The 18,459-nt window shown below is 33.6% G+C and overlaps 1 protein-coding gene across 1 annotated transcript in view; it reads left to right on the top strand.

Annotated features, from left to right (window-relative positions):
- Positions 1-18,459, top strand: part of SPIDR (scaffold protein involved in DNA repair) — a 531,639-nt gene that overhangs the window by 294,646 nt on the left and 218,534 nt on the right. The window lies entirely within an intron of this gene.

The following is an 18,459-nucleotide window of genomic DNA, read 5'->3' as shown; positions in this document are numbered from 1 at the left end:
AAGAAAATGTACTTCATGTGTAAACAGCTTTGCTTTCATCCAATAAACTTTTTATGCCAGTTTTGCATTAGGCTTTACATTCAGCTGGGGGTTGTGTTGTTTGAAACCTGTATGAAAGGTTTTTAGGAAGTTTTCTTTGCTTCTTCATGTCAGTAATTGGATGAAAGTCTATGACCTGTGAGGACAGGAATGATTTGAAGTTTTCTTATGTTGATTCTCTTACATCATTGCATGTAGACTACATGGCATTCTTATTCATTTCTTTTCTTCATAAGTTTCCTTGATAGCCATTCAAAATAGGCCTATTCAGAAATTTTTTACAAGCTTTCATCTAACGCTTCATTTTAAAAAGTTTCATGGATTTTGTGGGAAGTTTTCAGCCAATTGACTTGAATTCCAACATTATTCTTTCTTTCATTCTCACCTGGGGCACCATATTGTAATACTGTCATCTGGTTTCCTTGTCATATGTTATTGCGGTTTTTATTGTTTTTTCTGTAGTCTTATAAAAATGAAGGATTTGACCATTAAAAAGATTATTTACAAGTTAAAAATGGCAGCCTTTATAGAAATGACCTGTACTAAGGATACTTTAGCAATATAGTACAGAGATACATTAGTCTTTCAAGTCTGCTAACCTAGAACTATAAAGATTTTGTCTTTTCCTTATTTTGCTGAAATGTAAGTGTTCTGAACCTATTTTCAGGTTATTAAATTCTTCAACTAACCAGTGATTGTTCTATTTCTTCTTAAAGCACTTGTTTATCAAATCTTTCAATCTCAGCCAATGTAAATAAAACTAAGTAAATAAACCAGAGGGAAATGTAAACTGGAGTGAGACTTTGAGACTTTAGTTAGGTCACTTTGACCTTCTTATGTTACTAGTGAAAATTGGCATAATTGAAAATTAATATCTGAGTACTGACCTACATATTTCTTTTGTTAAGTTTGGGTATATTTCTATGATGTTTTTTCAGTATTTTTATTTTTACTTTTTATTTGAATTAAATCAATTTTTTTCTTTTCTTGGTTGAATCCCTGAAGATTCTTAATTGTTAGAGAATTTTAGGGTAATGGTTGCTTGTATGTTAAGAAGTACATAAACACATGAATCCAAATGAGTGACACTCATGTTTCCTTGAAAATTATCTGCAATGAAACCACTTAAACTTTTTGTCTGAACAACTTTATTCTGTTCTGTATAAATGTTATTTAAAATTGGGTTTGTTCCGAAAGAAATATCTGCCTCTCAAAAATGTTTAAAATATAAACCCAGATTTTTATGACTCTTTATGTAGACAACTTGTAACAGGAAGTCAGTTTTTAGCTAATTATGTGCAATGGTTTGCTAAGAGAAAGAATGTACTTCATCCCTAGTTCACAGCCATGGCTCACCAATAGTTTCCTGTTAAAGGGGACAACTTTTTCCTTTCTTTTGAAAAGTGGACAAATGGAAAGAAACTTTGTTCTAATTGAAGAATATAGTTACAGGAGGAAGTATGTTGAACTAGATGCAACATTACTTTTTTACATCTTTCTCTTCTATTAGAGTAACAGGAGAACAGATTTTTCTTCATGAGAAGTGGACTAAAAGAACTAATTAAATTGTATCCTCTTATTTAGAATTATTAGCCAATCAATAGAACTAGTTATTTGGTAGTGGATTTAGAGGAAAAGTTGTGAGCAACTAGAAAGTTGAGGGCAGACAACTCGAAGAAGAAGCAATAAAAAATAAGCTTTCTGTTTTTCATGTATCCCCAGTGTCTAACGTAGTGATTTATAAATTGTCTCATATCTGAACATCTGGAACTATTCCAGGGAGGATCTCACTCTACTGTAAAGGACCAGAGAAAAGTTCTGTTTTAGCTTGGGGGGGAGGGGGAGAGAGGAAATCAGGATATTAAGTAGTACATGGTAGTCACCTTCTGTCTAAATGTTTGAATTTCTTTACAAAATTACTCTTACAAGATTACCCATTTTACTAAGTCAAGTTTGTATGTATTTGATTTAATTAGAGAGTTTTTAAAAAGAAAACAAAATAGAATAGAATAGTATTCAATTGAATAGAAAAGTATAATAATCTATGACGCAGCCAGCTGCTTGGACCAACACTCTTTACCTTGTAATAACCCTCTTAGCCTTATTGTAGGTAAAGTATCTGAGAAAATAATTAGCCTCCTGTGTGTTGGATTTGTGACCAAAAAAATGTAATGTCCTAGCTTTAATTGCTTAGAATTTCAGTGATCCAAGAAGTATTTTGGACACTCTAAAGGCTCTTTTCTGCCTATATCAATAAATGAGACTGAAAAAAATCAAATAATGTATTTCTGAAACAGATTTATTTATTTATTTTTACGTTGTTGAATAAAACAAGCATTTCTATAACATGGTACAATTTAAAAAATGATTACACATGAAACTGCAAATATATTATATACAACTTGCTATTCCCTGCCCCATCCCATCCTAAAGATGGCAACTATTAGACACAAATAGGCATGTGTGTGTGTGCATGTGCAAAATTATTCTATCCATATTTCTTTTTATCAGTTCTTTCTCTGGGTGCAGATAGTGTCTTCATATGTCCTTAATTTTTTTCCTCTGAGACAATTGGGGTTAAGTGACTTGCCCAGGGTCACACAGTTAGGAAGTGTGTTAAGAGTCTGAGGTCAGATTTGAACTCAGGTCCTCCTGACTTCAGGGCTAGTGCTCTATCCACTGCACCACCTAGCTGCCCCATGTGTCCTTTATTTTTAATTTATGTACTTATAATGGTCAAAATGAGTTAGTTGTTCAAAGTCATTCTTTAAACAATATTGTTGTTACCATATAGTATTCTCTTGGTTCTGCTCGTCTCATTCTTCATTTCATGCAAACTTTTCCATACCTTTTTAAGATCATTGAACTCATCATTTCTTGTAGCACAATAGTATTCAATCACAGTGGACACATAGGTCAATAGACTTATTTGTTGGAATTTATTGTACTTATTGTACTCAAATTATTGTAATATAAAAACAGAGAAGGATTAATCTGAGATTTTCCTTATTAATCCCAAGATTCAATCCTGATGGCTTTGATATAGTCTGGTCTAAAAGAATGATCCATTGTGTTTTATATCAAAAACTTTTATGCTTAATTTATAAATGAAAGAAATCATGATTCAGGGCAGCTAGGTCATGCAGTAGATAGCGCCAGGCTTAGAGTCAAGAAGACTCATTTTTCCAAATTCAAATCTGGTCTCAGATATTTATTAGCTATATGACCCTGGCCCAGTCACTTATCCCTGTTCCCTCATTTTTTTTAATCTATAAAATGAGCTGGAAAAGGATATAGCAAATCGCCCCATTATCTTTTGTCAAGAAAACCTCAAATGGGATCATAAAGAGTCAGACATGACTGAAAAGACTGAAAAACAATAGCAATCATGATTCAGGAAGAGATTTTTTTTAATTGCATGTCATATGTAATGGGCTTCTTTATCAGTATAGTTAAATTCATATAGCATATAATAAAATTCCAGATATTACTGAAAATCCAACTTGACAGTTACCATTTTTTTTTTCATTTATTTTAAAGGACTCTGAAATGACCATTGTATAGTCTTTGCACAGCATTAGGACTAAAAGACAATTTTGCATTTGTACCTTGTAAAGAAATCTTATTACTCCTATGAGAAATATTTTGATTATTCTTAAAATTGTAATTTTCAAATGATCCTTTCCATCAAATGAAATTCTTTATAACATAAAAGACATGTTGTTTAAAAATAAATCATGAAGGTGAAGGAATTTTGCATCTATATTTAATCTTTTTATATACTTTACAATTTTCTAGAAAGTATTGGTATCAGATATGTTCTATTCGTGGCATGCATCATATTTGTATATTAACAACATGACAGGTACACTCTTCAATAAATATCAACATGCATGTCAGTACTTTCTCATCACTTCTCAGCCAAGTTTTCCTAATTTGGAAAGTGTGAAGGTTGTATGGAACTAGCAGGGAATAAGAAAAGCTATATGTCTAAACCTAAGAGTTAGCTGGTTTTAACAGTGTGTTAGAGAGAGCTGAGCCTGGAATCAAGAAGCTCTGAAGTCAAATCTGGCTTTAGACACTTATTAGCTCTGTGTCATTTAATGTCTGTTTGCCTCAGTTTTCTTACCTGTAAATAGCACAGTCATCCCAGAATTGTTGTGAAAATAAAATAAGATGAAATTTTAAAAGCTCTTTTGCCAACTTTAAAGCATATATTTTAAATGTTATTATTATTACTACTATAATTATTATTATTATATCTTTTTAACGGTTGTAGAGGTTAATACGTAAAATGAAATTAGTCTGTTGAGAACCAAAATAAGTATAAAGTTTTCTTCTGCTTTCATGGGGATTCTATCTAGTTAAAACTAATTATTTTAAGAAACTTCTCAATTAAAAATTTTAATTTTCCCTGTATAAGCCCATTTATATATTGAAAGTATTCCCCCAAATATGAGACTTTAGATGTTTTTGTGTAGCAAGAAGAAATCTCAAGTGTACTATTTTCCCTAGAACTCTACTCATTTTTGTTGTTTCACTTTCCATTTGACTAGGATGATAGGTTTATTTCGGTTAGTTGAATTTTCTAGAAGTATATGAGTGTGCTTATTACAATTCAGACAAGTTTATGTTATATTTTATTGATATGCTTTTAGAGACATATCATCCCTTGCACTATATTCTGATGATACCCTTTACCCATAGGAGATGAGGATCAAGATAATGAGAAGGCTCAGGGTCTTTTAAATGGACAACCTCCAGAGATAGATTGATCAGGATATATGGACATGAATCTTGCAGGATGAATAGGTATAGATTATAGAGTCATAGATCTAGAGTTGGAAAAGTCTAGAGAGAACATCTAATCCAACAGTCCTCCTTGTTTTGGCAGATAGCAGTTAAGTAACTTGCCCAATATCCCAAGGGTAATAAAGAATCAGGAGCAGGATGAGAAGCCAAGTCTTTTCAAGGTAGATGAATGTTTTTCTCATTTATCACATCTTTAGAGTTCTTATCTCTGTTGTTTAGGACACAGATCTGTTGGAATATTAGTAATCTACTTTTGCAGCACAAGAGACTGTTCAAAATCTCTGATCTTTGCTGCAACTGGTATAGGAGTCATGCTTAGAGATACTTAGAACACCAAAGATGAAGTGACTTACCTAGGAGAATACAGCTTGTATGTATCAGAGTCACCTTTTCAACCCAAGTCATCTTGGCTTTTAGATCCTCTGCAGAAGATGTTTAAGCTATCTTAAAAGAAACCTTCCCACTCAAAAGTCTCATGAGCCTATGGGCAATGATGGAGAAAAGCTAAGGAATGAAGGAAAAGTAGGAGAAGTAGAACCTCAAGAAATAAACACATTGCAGGAGCAATATTGACATGATATTTTGGGACAGCTAGGTGTAGATACAATGTATATGTACCAGCCCTGGAGTCAGGCAGACTCTAAGTTCAAATGTGGCCCCAGGCACTTGACATCCACTAGCTGTATAACCTTAGGCAAGTCACTTAACCTTTATTTCCTTGCCTCTTCCAGAAGAAGAAAGGGGGAAAAGGAGGAGGAGGAAGAAGAAGAATTAATTTTTTTTAATTACATTATGATTGGAGAATGGCTAAATAAACTGTGGTGTGCAGTTATGACAGAATAGTATTATTCTGTGGGAAATGATGAGCAGGATGCGCTCAGAAACCTGAAAAATCCTCCATGAGCTCATGAAAAGTGAAACATACAGAGTACAAAGTAATAGCAATGTTATGGAATGATCAGCTGTGAAGGACTTTGCATTTCTCAGTAATACAGTGTACTCTATAAAGGACTTATGATGAAAAATGCTATCTATACCCAGAGAAAGAACTGATTCTGTCTGTGTACAGAATGAAGCATACTTATTTTTAAAACTTTATTTTTCTTGAAGAGTTTTTTTGGGGGGAGATGGGGGAAATTATGGTTTTTTTTTACAATGTGATTTTTATGGAAATGTTTTTCATAACTTTACATGTTCCTTTTCAATGAATTGGGTGGGGGGAGAAGGAGGAAAGGAAAAAAATCTAAAACTCAATTTTAAAAACATGTTAAAAATTGTTTTACATGTAACTGGAAAAATAAAATATCAAATAAGTGGAAAAAATATACTACAACTCCTTTGGTTGCAACCTAAAATTAAAATTACATATTTTTAATTCATTGAGATCAATTTTTATAAATTTGGCCCCAGGCATCTATACTAAAATAAATTCATTGATGAATATTTATGAAGTTCTACTGACTTTTTCCGCTTTCCTTCCTCTTCTTCCTCCATGGAGAAGAAACTATGAAGTAAATTTAGCATTGAAGCTACATATCTATCTATTTTTCATGTTCTTAGTTTTTGTTAAGGCCCTTGACCATAGAGGAATCAATAAAACAGAATCATAGTTTGCCCAGAGAATGTGGATTGTCACCTGTGCACACAGATTAAATATACTAAAATCCTAAGAATTATGTGACTATTGCGTTTCTTCTGTACAAATTGAGAATGAATTAGAGTTTCATTCTGAGTTTTGCTTTAGCAGTGGGATGAAAAGATCTTCATTCTCATGTTAGCAGTGACTCCTTCACTCCTCTCTGTTCTGACTTCAGGTTCTTCAGCCTGTTTTCTCCACTATGCACTAGCAGCTTTTCATTCTGGAAGATCCCACCATGCCTGTGGCTCTTTCTTCTGGTAGTTTCCTCCCAACACCTTCATTTTAAAGTATGGGTGCCCATTTTCTTTCATTCATTTCTTTCCAAGCTCTGCTCTTGACTTTCTAAACTTTTTTCTCCATCATTTCTCTGTACTCCCACTTCCATTTTTCAGCTTCTTTTTCTGTGTTGTCTATTTTCATTGGAGTTTCCTTTTTGCTTCTCTTTGTATCTCTAATGCATAGGACAGTACCTGGCTCCTAGTAACAAATATTTCTTGCCTATACATATGTATGTATATGTATGTATATATGTGTATATAGATATATACACTAGTTCAATCTTATCATATATATATGTATATACATATATATATATATATAAACTTTTAAAACAACCTTTTTTTCTGTATCCTCCTCTCTCTCAGCAGTACAACAAATCTCATTCTATGCAGGGGGCTTTCTTTGCCAGCTGTGTTTAGAATTTTTTTCCCTTGCTGAAAAATTATGGAAATCATAATAACATTCCTGTATTGAAAACTTAGAAAGAATAAAGTTATCCATTTATCCAGATTACTAAATACAGCTGACATCGAAAAATAAAAAAACTTTCAATTGATGGTTACATGCCATAGAAAAATACATAAAAACAGAACATCAATCATAAACCTCAGATTTCCTGAAAATGGTTTCCAAACACCTTTAATGGTGGTAGAGAATGAGATCTCTAATACTTTTTCCCCTCCTCTGGTCTAAGTGACATAACAAACGTGTCTATTAAAATGTTTCCTGTTTACTTGTGTTCTAAATATAACATTGTCTGGTGAGGAGAAGCTAAAATCTTCCTTATTACAATTCAGCTGAGTTTGGCTAGTTTTGTTTCTAAGATTTACTGGTAAAATATTTTCCTAAGTGGATATTTTGATTAGTTAGACCCTATAGCTGGTGGAAAGAGTTTTGAGCAGGAGTCAGCACACTTGGACTTCATTGTTGACTCTTACTTGTTAACTCTTTGAGTCACAGAGAGGTTAAGTGAACTAACAAAATCATTTACCATTTCTATAAAAGTAAGGAGTGTAATTTCCTCTCACTATGACATTTACTTCTTTTGAATGTTAAATATATATATATATATATATATATATATATATATATATATATATATATATATTAAGTGGTTAGAAGTCTTTATAAGAAAAACTCAATGTAGAACCAATATCATCATGATGTTTGTTGTTTTTGAAGTTTATTTGTTAAATTTGTCATAAAACATAAAAGAAGAGAAAATGCCCCTGTTTTATAACATACATTATTTTATTTGATGTTCAGAAAAAGAAAATGAGAAAAAAATTATTTGTTTCCCCACATAAATGTTGTTAAAATTTTGTCTAATTCAGTAAAGGAGAGAGGCAGTGTTGTTCAAGTCTTGTCTATTGACTGTGTGAACTTGGGCAAGTCACCTGATCTCCCAAAGCTGTAGGAAACTTTCTAATACTACTAATTGCGGAAAAAAGTGCTAACTTGATTCATGGAGTTTCTATGTAACAATGCATTCAGAGGTCCAGTCTCTATTCTTAACTATAAAGAAAGCCATGGATATTTTCATTGGAACTCCATAATTTGAGAAGTATTGATGTTTTTGAGAAAGAGATAATATTTACTGTTTTCTGTCCTTTCTACATGGAAAGGATAGCCCTTGAAGTAGTCAGTTCTTTTATTTTTTTAAAATCAATTTTATAATATTTCAGCTTTTTTATGTTTTATTCATGTTTTGTTTTTAGCATTAAAAACATTTATGTTACTCCCACTTCCTGGGAGCTTTCTTGCCACAAAACAAAACAGTTAAATAAAACTAAAAATAGTGACCTCATCTGAAAGCAAATACATTTTGCATCTGTAACATCCCCCTCAACTTTTTTTTTAATGAACAAAAATCTATTTTCTCTTTTCACTCTCATTCCCCACATCCTAACTATTGAAAAAAGAAAAACAAATTTCTTTGAACAAATATGCATACTCAATCAAAGCAAATCCCTTCAATAGCCATGTTTGTTATTAATGAGTGAATCTTTAGGCAGGACTCTAAATAAGAGAGATAATGTGATTGAAGATCTACCTCAGAGTCAGAAAGACTTGTCTTCTAACAATTGGATAAGTGACCATGGACAAGTCACTTAATGTGCCAAACAACTCCCTTAAGATATTGTTAGTTAACAACCTCCCTTTCCCACAAACATCAAAGAAATGATAGGTCTGTCTAATCCTCCAAAGAGAAACAATTTACAATAGGATTATAAGAATCAACTGGTGGGGCTAGTGATAATTTTCTATTAGTCCTTGGATTTTTATAATACTTTTAAAGTTAATATTAGGTAAAGCTTAATCCGTGTACACATTGTAGACTTGTCTTATGATAGTTCTCTCCAAAATGAGAATTGATATCATTGTTGTTGTTTGTCCTTTCTTCTCCAAGAGGACCTTGATATCAGGGAGGAGATGCCGTGACATGCAAGTGAATTGAATTTGAGTGAAGGAAGACTGGGCAAGCACCAGAATCACTTTTCTTCTTGAGATACATCTGGAGCCAGTGTCCAGATATAGATTAGGACTAATGGAAATGGTCCTGAAAGCAGTGGGAGACCTTGGCCTTTTAAAATTAAGGTCTATAATAGGTCTCAATTTGACTGAGGCAACACACATTCAGCAATTAAAGCAAATTGACTTTAGAGTCCTGATTGGGTCATATTTGTTTTGGCAATTATGATGTGTTTGCCTAAAACAAGTCATAAATTTTCTCCTTTATATAAAAATGTCATTTCTTATATTATTCAATATTCCATTAAATTGATTCAATTCAAATCATTTAGTCATTGCCCCACCATCAGTAGACATCTATTTTATTTCTAGATCTCTGCTCAAAACAAGACAAAACAAAAAATTACTGCTATAAATATTTTATTATTTGTGGTTACTTTCTTCTTCATTTACCCTCCTTAAGTATGTATCTAATTGTGACACCTCTAGTCAAAAAGTATTAAATTTTTCATCGTTTTCTTTGTTTAATTCCAAATTAATGTCCGTAATGGATAAATCAGTAGTGGAGATGTATGCACATCCTTCTACAATCATTTTAACATTGGCTGTTGCCATCTTCTTTTATATCTACTCATTTGCTGAATGTGGAGTTGTTTTGATTTGCATTTTTCTCTAATTGGTGATTTGGAATATGATTGTTCATAATTTGCCATTATTTTAGAAAGTTTGTTTTGTATCATTTGACTATATATTCATTGACTCCCAATATTGCATATTTTAGTCTCTCAGAATTTGAAACTTGGAAAAGTTTTCTAGTCTAGTCTAGTCTAGTCTAGACATACACAAAAGGAATTCTCACATTTTTACACCTGACAAATCAATGTCTAATCTTTGCTTGAAGATTTCTGTGCCTTTTCATTAGCTATGTTAAATGCTTGGAATGATTTGATACCTCACTTCTGCTTTTTAAATCCCACAATTTCCTTCACAACTGAGCTTAAATCCTACCTTTTGCTGTAGGCCTTTTCCAGTCCTCCAAAAGCATATAATAGCTTTCCCTTTCAGATTACCTTCTTATCTTTTATATTATATGTTACCATCATATCTTCTATGTAACTGTTAAGTAAAAATTCTCTCTCCTATTAGAATGTTTGTTTCTTAAGGGAAAAGACTTAATTTTTAAACTTTCATTGTACCCCCAGCACCACGCATAGAAAGCACCTTATAAATGCCTGGTGACTAACTGACAATGTGAGGAGGTCTGCCTCCTTTTGAGACAACTTGTTCTGCTTTTGAACAATTTTAGGAAATTCTCTTCCTTCAAAGTCTGTTTTCTTGAGGCTTTTACTCCTTGATTCTCTTAGTCAAACAAAGCAAGTCTAATGTCTCCTCAAAATGCCAGCCCTTCAAATACGTGAAGATAGCTAACATATCCTCCCTGGGTCTTCTTTTTTCCAGACTAAGCATGTCTCATTCCTTCAACCAATTCTCTCATGCCCTAGACTCAAAGTCTTTACATCCTGGTTGTGATCCTCTAGGAAGTTTCCATCCTCTCAGTGACCTTCTTAAACTGTGGGGCCCAGAACTGAACATGATACTTCAGGTGAAGTTTGACCTTATACCTGGAAATGCTTCCCCTCTTAATTCAGCTCAAGATTGCATTAGTTGTTTGTTTGTTTGTTTGTTTGTTTTTGTTGTTGTTGTTTTATTAAAGCTTTTTATTTTCAAAATATATGCATGGATAATTTTTCAACATTAACCCTTGCAAAACTTGTGTTACAATTTCCTCCCCCTTCCCTAATCCCCTCTCCTAGATGTCAAGTAATCCAATATATGTTAAACATGGCAAAAATATATATTAAATCTAATATTGCATTAGTTTTTTTGGTGGACACATCACACAGGCGACTCACATTGGATTTACAGCCCACTGAAATCTCCAACTTTTTGTCAGAACAATTGATATTTGATTATGCTTCTTTTGCCTTATCCTTCTGGAAAGTTAAATTTTTTTGGTACTGAAGTGCAAGACCTGACATTTATTCCTATGGAAGTTGCTTTTATTAGATTCATGTAGTGTTCTCTTCTCCAAAATATATTGTTCTCTGTGAGCAGGTTTCTTGGGGGGCTTCTGGGAGCAGCCTTCATTTGAGTTCATCATAATAATCACCCCAAATGCAGCCAGGAGTTAATAGTTCAGGTCCTTTATTGTCTCTTCCAAAATAATCCAGTTAATTTTCTTAGACACTTATCTCTCTCCTTGCTTCCGAGAGCTCTTGCTGCTAGTCCTTTGTCTCTTCCAGCTTCAGCCTCTAGCTCTCTCTGAATCCAAAACCTCCAGCCAGTGGAAGTTGGAATGAATCTGTTTTGCCTCCGAGAGCAGACTCCTTCTCTAGTGGGCTTGTCCTTTAGTGGGCTTGTCCTGACTTGTGAATCTCCTGGACTTGTGAATCTCCCAACTGAATCCTTTTATATGCTCTTTTAGAAGTGTGAACTCTTAAGTTGTGAAAGGTGTGAACTCTCTTGAAGGTGTGAACTCGCTTAAAAGTGTGAACTAAGTACCTAAGCATTGTCTCTCTCAACTCTAGTGACTTAGCACCTTGTTTCAAATTCTGGCCCATAACAGATTCAGGTCAGGGATCTAGGCTGTTAAGATCCTTTTTATCTGCTTTTGTTATCTACTGTGTTCTCTATCTCTTCCAGCTTTGTAACATCTTTGAATATTTGATGAACTTGTCATCTCTATCTTTTTCCAGGCCATTGATAAAAATGTTGATTAGCACAGAACCAAGCCAGGAGCATTTGACTGGAGATCTCTTGTCATATTAACAATGGACCATAACAACTAACCAGTCAGTTTTGAATCCAGCTGCTTGTATTATTATCTTATCCTTGTCTATTTTGTCTTCAAGGATACTTTTATCAAAAAACTAAATCTAGGTAACCCCTATCTCATCATTTTCTTCATCTAGTAGTTTAATAATCCTGTCAGAAAAGGAAATTAGATTAAATGGCCTGCATTCCCCATTTTCTATTCTACATGTTCTTTAACCATCTCTTCAATGATTCATTATAGAATATTCTTAGGAATCAAAATCAAAGCTACAAGTCTGTGTTTATTTTCTCTCTTCTCTTTCTATTCCTCCTTATGGCAGTCAGGGTTAAGTGCTTTGCCCAGGGCCACACAGCTTGTAAGTGTCAAGTATCTGAGGCCATATTTGAATTTGAGTCCTTTGAACTCCAAGACCAGTATTCTATCTGCTATGCCATCTACCTGCCCCTTTGTATTTGTTTTCAATATGTGTTAGATTTCTTATCAGAGCTATTTGGAACAAACATGCTACCATTACTATCACCTTCTGTCAACAGTTTTCTTTGTTATCCCTATAACTTGTATTTTAATTCAAAAGATTTTTTAACAAAATGACCTTAGTGTTTTGACTGTATTAGTCCCCTGCTTAAAAACTTTGCATAGTTTCCCATTCCATATAGGAGATATTGTCGGTGATTGATCTAAATGATAGCACATTTGCATGGTTGGAATTAAAAGTATGTTTGTTAACCCTCTCTAATGAAATAAGCTACTAAAAAGGATCTGAGAATGGGAGGTAAGACCTTTTCTATAAATTTCCTTGTGTAACATGTGGCAACACGCATTGGCAATCAGGTCAACAAAGATAAAATAAGACATAATTTCTAATCTTAAGGAGTTTATATTCTTCTAAGTGTGGATAGGTTACATGCATGAATAGGTAAAATATAAGGATGGATGGGGCAAAGAATAGATCAGATAATGTACTCTAGGAAATTTTTAAAGACATAATGTTCCAGACATGAGACTTTCAAAATGTGCAGAAGCAGTAACTAAAAGATGGCAAGTATGGCTATAGTGTGGGTTCAGGAAAGGAAGCACACAAAATATGGCTATTAGGTTAACAAACATACTTTTAATTCCAGCCATGTAAATGTGCTATCATTTAGATCAATCACCCACAATATCATTTACAACACCATATATATTTGTGGCTAACATTTCAAATTACTTAAATGAATTATAGAATTTTCCAATGAAAATTCTAATACATTGAATTCCCAAATAGATATTTAAGATGATCTATTTCCTCCTCTTAAATGTGTTTTCATAGAATCATAGAATCTCTGCATGGAAAAGACCCTACAGATTATTTTATATAATCCCTACTTGAATATAAGTCCACTCTTCTTCATTCCCAAGTTTCTTCCCGTTTCAGTCCATTTTCCACTCAGTTGTCAAAGTCATTTTCCAAAAGTGCAGGTTTGACTATGTCATTCCCCTACCCAATAAGAACCAGTAGTTTCCTTTTATCTCCAGGATCAAATGAAAGCTCTTCAATATCTAGTCTCTTTTTACCTTTCCAGAACCCTTGTTTTTGTTAAGTTTTTCCTTATGACATCCTAAAACCTGTCTTTTAACCATTTCTACTCACTTCTTTTAGTTCTAGTCTCTGTGAAGGGATATGGAAAATTTGTGTAGAATATAGCCTAAGTGATTTAATATTAAGAAGTCTACTCATCCTACATTGAGAGGAAGGGAGGCAGAACTCCTGGGAACAACTGGCATCTAGAGAAGTGGGAGAGGATGGCCTCAGCATGTAGATTTTGAGATAAATGGTGACGGGGAGGCAAATAGGCAGGGTGTATGTTCATGTGATGGGCTGTATAATCAAGGACATATTTGGGGAAGGGCCCTACTATGGAGTGGTATCCTCTCTGACTCCTGCAATAATCAGCTTTACTCTAGGAGTGAGGCAAAATGGAAAAAGGGAATCCACTGGGCAAGTCTACAAAGCAATGGCAGAAACCATTTAAACTGTAGAACCTGGAATTGGAAGCGATTGCATGAGGAATAGAGAGAAAAGAGACATAATTATCGGGGCCATAAATCAAAGAACTAAGTCCTACAGTAGGAAAAAAAGAGGATGGATTTTGAAAAGTAGAAGAAATGCTTTTTGAAAAGAAGCATAAAAAATGAAATTTAGTAAAAACTAATGAATAAAACTAATTTCAGGGGAGGAGGAAGAGAAGAATCTATTTGGCAAACTGAGAGGAAGTAGAGGGAAGGAATATTATATAACCAGGTAAAAGCAGGAAAATAAAAAGGAACTAATTAAAATCCAGAGGGAAAGAAGTATCAAATGAGAGGGTAGAAGGGAAGAAAGCCAGTGAGGATAAGACTATCTTAACAAAACATAAAATAACTGAGGGAACATAGTATTGTATTTACAGAAGAAAAGGGAAAAAAACATAACTTTAAAAAATTGGGGATAAAAGAAAATTTAAACCTAACTCATAATTCAAAATGTGAATAGATTAACTAACGCAATAAAATGAAAAAGAGTGACAAGTTGGATAGTCAACTGTCTATTTTTATGAGAAACACATTTTTGAAAACAAAGACATACATAAACTAAAAGTGAGGGGATAAAGGAAAAAAGTACTGTGTATCAAGCAAATTTTTAGAAAGCAGAAATATAATCATGTCTGATAAAACAAAAATAAGCACTCAAAAAATAGAGCTAAACAAGGAGACTATATAGTATGCCAAAAAGAACTATACACAACAAATCAATATTAGTGATAAACTTTAATATAGACAAATATAGATAAAATAACAAAACATAAAAAACAGTAATAGAAAGGGAAATCATATTCCAAATAAATATAAAATGCATGAAATTTCTGAGAATTGACCTACCATAGCACACAAGAAACTTTCATAGATTCAATTGCAAAGCCTTCCTTGAAGAAATAAAGAACAATTTAAATAGCTGGAGGAATATTCAATACTCATAGTTAGACTGTACCAATATAATAAAAATGACAATACTACCAAAATTAATTTACATTTTAATGCTATAGCAATCAAATTACCAATGGGAACTTTATGGAACTTGACAAAATAATTGCAGAATTCATTTAGAAGAACAAAAGATCTAGAATATCAAGGGAAGTGATGAAAAGAAGTAAGGATGAGAGGGGACTAGCACTTCCAAACTTCAAACTATTATAAAGTAGTAATCATCACAACCATCTGGCATTCATTAAAAAATGGAGAGATCAATGGAATGGACTAGACAAGGAAAAATCATTGGTGACCACAGAGAAGTTTTAATACAGGCTTGAGAAGTCAGCTTTTAAATGGACTGTGGAGTTTATGGGATAGTGAGAAGATAGAAATACTTGTTGACTTCTCTTTTTAGGGGATAGAATGATAACCTGAATAAATGACATGGTTAAGCGGGGAGATGATGTATGTTTGTATACATGTAGGAAAGAGGTGAAAGTAGGTGAGGAAAAATCAGAGAATTGATGTAGCAAATAGCCCTTTTCTAATTGGGTTTTATTTCATTCAGTAGATAGTTATTAGTTTTACTTTGTTAGGTATAAAAAAGATTTAGTCCCTTCTCCCAGCAGGCTTGCATTTTGCAGAGGGAGAGAGAGATATTATATATACCTGGAAAAGTAAATGCAAGAGTAAATAAAATATTAAAAATAAATGTAATTTCCAGACCAGAGTTAGTGGAGGCAGGAAGGAGGAGTTGGAGTTAGGGAGGTGCCATAAACTGAAGAAATCAGAAAAGGCTTCGTATAACAGGTAAACTTAAATTAAATAGGCTTTGAAGGGATCTAAGTTTTTCTTGAAGTAAACATGAAAAGAAAGCACATGAGACAAAACTGTTGAGAAAGTGAAATGTCACATGTGGACAATAGAAGGTAGCCTGGTTTGCTACCCTGAAGAGTATGTGAAGTAGACTATTTGATAAGGCTGGCAGGTTGGGAAGGCTTTTAAATGCCACATAGAGGAGTTTATAGTCCATCCTGTATGATACACAGACATTGGAGCTTATTGAATAGGCAAGTGACAGGTTAGTTGTGAGCTTGAAGACCATAACTTTGGTATAATGGATGGTTTGGAGACACCCATCGCAGGAAAACTCTTTAGAGGCTAGTGATGATGATGGCTTGAATTCCAGGAAGTTGCAGGATAAGTAGAGAGAAGGAGATGAATTCAAGAGGTAATATAGAGATGAAATTGATAAGACAGCAACCAGTTGGTATGAGATTAATGAAAATAAAAGAACAAGGTTAGTTCCTAGACTGAGAATCTGAGTGACTGAAAGATTGATGATGTGTCCATCAGAAACAGGGAAGTTGGCAGTATTGAGTTTAATGCAAAAGATTGTAAAACTTGTTTTTTTGGACATTAACATATAAGAAAACTTGAGGGGAAAAAAGAGGGGACTAGATTGTGAAAGGCTTCAAATGACAAAGGACTTAATATGTGATCCTGGAAGGAATCGAAAAGAGGCACTGGCTAGGTAAGGAGTGACATAGTTAGAACTATTCTTTAAAAAAAGATTTATTAGAATGTTGTAGAGATTTGAGAAAGATCATTGAAAATCTATTTCAGTAGATAATAATAGTCATAATAATCATAGTAATAACAACTTATATTTATCTAGTCCTTACCATGTGTCAGGCACTATGCTAGGTATTTTACAATCTCATTTGATTCTCAAAGCAGCCTGGGAGGTAGAAATCATCACATTATTACATTACATAGATGAGAAAACTGAGGCAAAGTGGGGTTTCTAGAGTCACACTGCTAATAAGTGTCTGAGGCCAGATATGAACTCAATTTTTTCTTTTTCCAGGCCTGGTACTCTCTCTACTATGCCACATAACTGTCCATATGATGAGGACCTATGCAAGAAGGGTAGTTGTATGGATTAAGAGAACATGGCATATATGAAAAATGTGCAGATAGAAATGAGAAATTGAATATATGAGTAAGGAACCAAGGATGACATGAAGGTTAGAAGCCTGGGTGGCCAAAAAGATGGTAGTCCTTCAATAGTAACAAGAAAATTGGGAATAGGAAAAAGTGTTTTGTAAGTGTATATATGTATTTGTGTATGCATTTAAGATTTTAAGATAATGGGTTCTATTGAGTTTTAGATGCTAATCAGATATCCAAATCAAGCTATCAAAAGAGCAATTGCTGATTTGAGACTGAAACTCAGAGAGAAATTAGGACTGATGTCTAGATCTGGGAATCATCTGCAAAGAGAAGACTGTATGTCCAATGGGAGTCACTGAGATCACTAAACAAGATAGTCCAGAAGGAGAATAGAAATAGCTCCAAGACAGAATCTTGAGGGATTTTCCTACATTTTGATAATTACACAGGATGATAAAAATAATTCTTTTCCTATGTCTGTTGGAAGTATGAAAAGCACTTTAATGCATTATCTCATTTGAACCTTATAACCACTTTATGAAATAGTTGATTTTATGTATTATCCCCATTTTACAGATGAAGAAATAGACCCAAGTATATTTTAATTCATCTATGGTCACACAAACTTTGTTCAGGACAAAAGTTAGAGCAAGATATTCCTGTCTCCAAGTCTAGAACCCTCGTTACTTCATATCATGCTGCATCTTTTAGGTTTTAGAAGACAGCATCTTAAGACTGAAGAACTGGAATGTACCTCAAAAATAAGCCTAATATCTTAATTTTACTTATGAAGAAACTGAGATGCAGAGAATTTAAGCAACTTGGGAGGAATAGATATAGAGCTAGTAAATAGTAGAACTTGGGATTCTAATTCAGGTCCACTTACCACAGATCCAGTGTTATTTCTACTAATTTGTATTCCCTCACCCAGAGACTAAAAGTTATACATAAGACTTAAAGTGTGACTTCACTGCATAACCACAGAAACATTCTTCCTGGCATTAATGAGTTGAATATTTATATATTTCAAGGGAAATATGGACTTAAACTATCAGTTTTTTTTTCCTGACAAAAACAGTTCTAAAATGCAAAACAATTACATTTCTTTGCAAATGGCGCATTAATCTGATTGGTCTTTTCCCTGGTTAAGTTGAATTCCTGGTGTTTAACTGGATTTGATTATCTGACAGACATGTTGCTTGTGTGTTTTTTATAATAGAGGGCTTAAACAAGTTCCCTTGGGATCTCCATGGTGAAGTGTGACCCAGTTTTTAGAATAGAAGAAACAAGCAGCTTTCCAATTCTGGTTCCAGCTTCCCTGGACTTGCCAATTGTTTTCTCTTCTTTTAAGCAGCATTAGTAATATTGGCTATCCATTAACACTTTAATCAATGCCTTTGATAGTAAAATGAAAATTATTCAGCCAGTGTTTGGAGAG

The sequence above is a fragment of the Antechinus flavipes genome, chromosome 1 (assembly GCF_016432865.1).
Source record: "Antechinus flavipes isolate AdamAnt ecotype Samford, QLD, Australia chromosome 1, AdamAnt_v2, whole genome shotgun sequence".
Taxonomy (NCBI): domain Eukaryota; kingdom Metazoa; phylum Chordata; class Mammalia; order Dasyuromorphia; family Dasyuridae; genus Antechinus; species Antechinus flavipes.
The sequence above is the reverse complement of the archived record's forward strand: the minus strand, read 5'-3'. Positions and strand labels throughout refer to the sequence as shown.